Genomic DNA, 5000 nt, shown 5'->3' with positions numbered 1-5000 from the left:
ACAGCCGCGCTGATTGATGTCCCTCTGGCAGCGTGGGAATGCTGGGGTCGGATGCTGCCCATATAAGGGTGTGGAAGCAGGGGGGGAAGAGGAAGGCTCTCGCCGTGATTATTGCAGTTAAAAGTATATTTCTAGCCATAATTATGTACTTTTCTGAGAGTATACTGACAATGTATTTTTGCTACTTCTTATGTGCTTTCCGTGTACTAATTCAAAGCATATGTGTAGTATGGTAGTCATTATGCTGTAAGTGTCACTTTTTTCTTTTAAATCACTGAGATGTTTGCCAAACTTAAGTTGTACTTTAGTAAACATTTAAAGTGTATTATTTCAATAAACAACCAAAAGTACATCAAAATGATTATTTAAATATATTTAAGCACATCTTAAGTACTACTTTTACTTGAATCTGTGATGTTGTCAAACAGGGGCCTCTGGGTGAAGGATGACGACATGGTACTGCACTTTGTTTACAGTTTTTGTGTTTGTCTGGGTTGGATTTCAGAAGGTATAGAGGGGAGGGGTTGATACTACTGGCCACACCTCAGGCTCTGCCAAGGGAGGTCTGGAGATATTCACAGTATAATAAGTTACTAAACTTTAACCCACACATCAGATCAAAACAAAAAAGTAAACAAAGGGATATTTTTGCTTAGAGGTCGCTATTTGACAGCACAGTCGAGGACCCCAAAGGTTTACACACATCAGGCTGTGGGCCCCATTTGATAAGATGGCTTAGGGAACTGCATCCGAGAAGATTTAGTTATTCAGTGTCTATTACTGTAGGAGGACAGACAACAGTGAAGAGTATGAAACATATGAGCAGAATAGTCACTCTGTAGTGTCACAGTCTCTCATTGGGCTCTACTTCTAGTCAAGGAAATAATAGAGACATTAAAATATTACACCTTTTTCTGGGGACCCCCTGATACCCCCTCAGACCCCCTCAAGGACCCCTGACCCCATGTTGAAAACCGTGGCTTCCCATCACAACAAGTAGAGTCTTAGAGCATTCCACACAGCTAGTGAAGCAGAACAAGACAGAGAGAGAGGGAGAGAGGGGGGGGGGAGAGAGAGCGAAAACTAAGAGAGGGAGAGAGAGGGGGGAAGAGAGAAAGCGAGGGTGAGAGAGAGGGGGAGAGAAGTGGAAGATAGAGAATGAAGAGAGAGGGAGAGAGAGAGAGAGGAGGAGGGAGAGAGAGAAAAGGAATGAAGAGAGAGAAAGAGAGTAGAATGAAGAAAGAAAGTGAGGGGGGCATAGAGAGAGAGGGGGGGTTCAGAGTTTGGGGAGTTGCTGTTTGTCACATCTATCTCTCTCTCTCTCTCTCTCTCTCTCTCTCTCTCTCTCTCTCACATTGTTCCTCCCAGTCAAAAGCACACAATTCCTCCACTCTAGCAAAAGTACAAATTCCCCCGATTGAACGGGACTCTGATGGTAAATAAGTAAAAGTCCTCCAGTCCAAATGACGCACTGTCAAAACCACAAGGGATTATGGGAGATTATGGTCGGCCATATTGGGATGACAGTGGGCTTGCTGTGTTCAGGGCCATTAGGTTCAATTAGCGTGAGGTTAAAATAACAAAGGTGCCCTCTACCACACTGAGGGCTCTTATCAGCAAGCGGCGCGTGTGTGTGTGTATGTGTATGTGTATGTGTATGTGTATGTGTATGTGTGTGTGTGTGTGTGTGTGTGTGTGTACTATTCTCGTGAGGTCCCCACAAATTATTATTATAAAAAGAAATGTATCAGCCAAGGGGCTATTTTAGGGTTAGGTTAAAGGGATAGTTCTGATCGTTTTGGAACCACAGCTCTATTTTCTTACTTTACGATGATGTTGAGGGGTCTGTACTTAAGCTGACTGACCTCAGGCTCACTGAAATCTACTCTAAACTAAATTTCACTGAGCCTCAGTCAGCTTGTACAGACAGGAGCTCAACCCCATTGAATTTGCATTGGTTTGTGGCTAACCAGAGATGGTATGAGGAACAGCATGGACTCTACCGATCAACATCATGATTGGTAATTAGATATATAAAAAAATATATATATATAATAACTATCCCTTTAAAATAACACGCCAACATTATGAGAAATGTGCTTACCTCCAGAGTCAGACAAGAAGATAGATGCCAATTTCCTCTCTCAATGTTCAGCAGAAAGCTATCCGGCTGCAAGCTAGCCTAGTTTAGCACAAATGAATGGAAGCAAATACGGATCAGCTAGCCTAACTTTTCACTTAAACCCCTCTCCCGGAACTTTAAGCTAGGCTAGGTCCGTATCCGCTTCCATTCATTTGTGGGCTGGTTTGAGAGAATGAATTCCAATGGAATGTCCCCACAAGTAATGACAACATGGCTGTGTGTGTTTGGATACTCTGTGTGTGTTAGTGTGACTGTGCTGATGGCTTTTGATCACAGTATTCTTGTAACATCAGCCAGCATGGAGCCAGGCCACAGCTCATTGGCCACAGCTGCCATGTGATGATAATCACCTGCTGGTTGATTACAATCACTCGTCGTTTGCCCACCAAGATGCCTGCGATGGAACAATATAAATAACACATTGTGAAATACTATGGAACAGTAGTATGAACCCCACTGACTGGAGGAAATAATCCATCTCGGGTAGAAAGACATGACTTGCACTGGCATCTGTTTCTGTATGAAGTCATTATTGGTGATCTTCCACCCTACATCACTTCATTACTGGACTGGAACTCTGGACATTATCACACTCGGCTTTCCCGAAGGCTAACCGGTCATGTCCGCTTCCATTCATTGTGCTAAGCTAGGCTAACATGCAGTCAGATAGCTTTCTACTGAACGGACAGAGAGTTAATTGGTATCTATCTTCTTGTCTCTCTCTGGAGAAGACGGTAAGCTATTTCCCCAAAATGTTGGCGTGTTCCTTTAAAGTCCACAGAGTTTGTACTGAATTAGGAAAATCTGCCTTTAGCTTCTGTTCCCTCGACACGTGGAACGTTTTGCATTGCACTTTAAAACTCAATACTTCCACTGGTCAGTTTAAATCTTTAATAGCCAACCATTTCACCACAGTCTGTAGTTGTCTTAATTAATCTAAATGGTTAATTGATTGACTTTCTGCTTTTGTATTGTGTTCTTTGTATTTATTATGTGCTGTGTTTCTCAACGTCATTGTAATGATCCTTGGAGATCAATTAAAGATTGAATGAATGAATGAATGAAAATGGGACACAAAGACAACCTCAGTGGAACCTCAGTGGAACCTCGGTGGAGCCATCCCCCGCCCAGTCGCTCCAGCCTGCCCCCCCCCCCCCCCCCCCCCCCCCCCCCCCCAGGGGGGGCTTCAGTCCATTAATAAAGACCAGGGGAACTAACAGGCCGCTGTGTTTCGGTCTAATCCCACCGCACTTAGCTTGGTCCCGTGCGCTGGAAACAACGGCAGCCCTAACGAGGGGGGAAGCGCTTTCAAGTTGCAGCGCACCTCTCGCCCCGAACACACCTGCCCCGCGGCCGAGACCGCGGGGCACCACATCAATCTCCTCCCGGGGAAGAACGGCTGAGACGTGTGCAATTCCGTCCAATGGAGGAGCTCCGCCGTACAAACAACCGGGGCCCTTTTGACTCCACGATGGATTGTAGCTTTAATGGTCTCGGTCGGGGGAATCCTCGTGAAAGAGGAACTCATGTGTCAAAGGCAGCAGACGCCCACCAACACACACACACACACACACACACACCCCACAAATTGTGCGCACCGAGAGCACAATCACGCCCCTTTTCTTTCTTGTCCGGCGAATGGAAAGTGAGCGGCAAACTGTGATTGATGGCGTTACTGTGTGATCTCTTTGATGAAGACGAGGTGTCAATGGCTGAAGGGGCTTGGTTTTCTTACCCTTTCTTTTTCGTGATGAAGACCTGTTTTTCCTTTTATCACCTACGACACTAGCTTACTCCCTGTCTAGGTCTTCTGGGAAGTTGTACACATGTTTCTTGTCACTTAAAGTTTACACCTTCTCAAATTAAGAATTCCAACATGCTATTTCCATGGTCTAGGAAAGTTTGATCAATATTTGTGAACATGAGCTACTCTCTCCCAAGTTTTCAATATTTTTGGACCGTCTTCGATCATAGGAATAGCATTCTTAAATTGGCTACGGTTCCCCTTCAAATGGGGGAGAAAAAAGCATGACTGCAGATGAGCAAACCGTGGCAAAAACCTTGTACTGCATCTCCAAGAGTGTCATTTTCAGATTGACCTCTATACATTGGGTTTTGAATGGCTGTAATGGTCCTTAAAGGTATAGTTGTGATTTTGGACCTCCTAGCCCCATGTCTTACTTACCAAAGATGTTGTTGATCGATAAGAGTCCTTTCTCAGCACAATCCATGCTGTTCCCACAAACCAAAGCAAAGTCAATGGGGTCTATAGCTCCTGTGTGTACGCTGACTGAAAGTTACCCCACGGTGCACACAAAGTAGATTTCAGCGAGCCTCAGTCAGCTTGTACAGACAGGAGCTCGACCCCATTCGCCCTATTCACCTCGCCGCCATCTTTGTTTTCATAGATCGCTATGAACCCATTTCAATGAGCTGATGACTAATTCACTTCCAAAACATGAAAACTACGGGGGTTGAGTCCGGCAACCATGAGCTTGTATTCTGACTGTTGTCTTAACATCGAAGTGAACGGGCACTTCCACATCCGTCCCTCACACCACATCAAACTTGACCAATATGGCGGCAAAGTGAATAAAGCAAATGGCCTCTGCATTGGTTTGTGGGCTGACTAGCCAGAGCTCGTGTGAGGAACAGCATGGATCGTGCTGAGAAAGGACTCTACCGATCCACATCATCACAAGTAGCAAATAGGGCTCTAAAAAACACAACTATCCCTTTATTAAAACTCAATCTGGTTGGGGGGCGGTCAGGTGGCGTAGCGGAGATTGCGTTCGTCACCAACACCGGAGACGCTGGATTCGCCTGTTCGAATCCAGCTCACAGCTCCCGGCGTTGT

At 45.3% G+C, this 5000-nt stretch overlaps 1 protein-coding gene across 1 annotated transcript in view; it reads left to right on the top strand.

Annotated features, from left to right (window-relative positions):
• The window catches only part of LOC311228216 (zinc finger protein GLI2-like), a gene marked incomplete at both ends in the record, with an annotated part of 29971 nt that overhangs the window by 11683 nt on the left and 13288 nt on the right, over window positions 1-5000 (top strand). The window lies entirely within an intron of this gene.

Source organism: Notolepis coatsorum (genome assembly GCF_963971535.1).
Source record: "Notolepis coatsorum genome assembly, chromosome: 1".
In the NCBI taxonomy this organism is placed as follows: domain Eukaryota; kingdom Metazoa; phylum Chordata; class Actinopteri; order Aulopiformes; family Paralepididae; genus Notolepis; species Notolepis coatsorum.
Note: the sequence above shows the minus strand (reverse complement) of the source record. Positions and strands in the feature narration are given on the sequence as shown.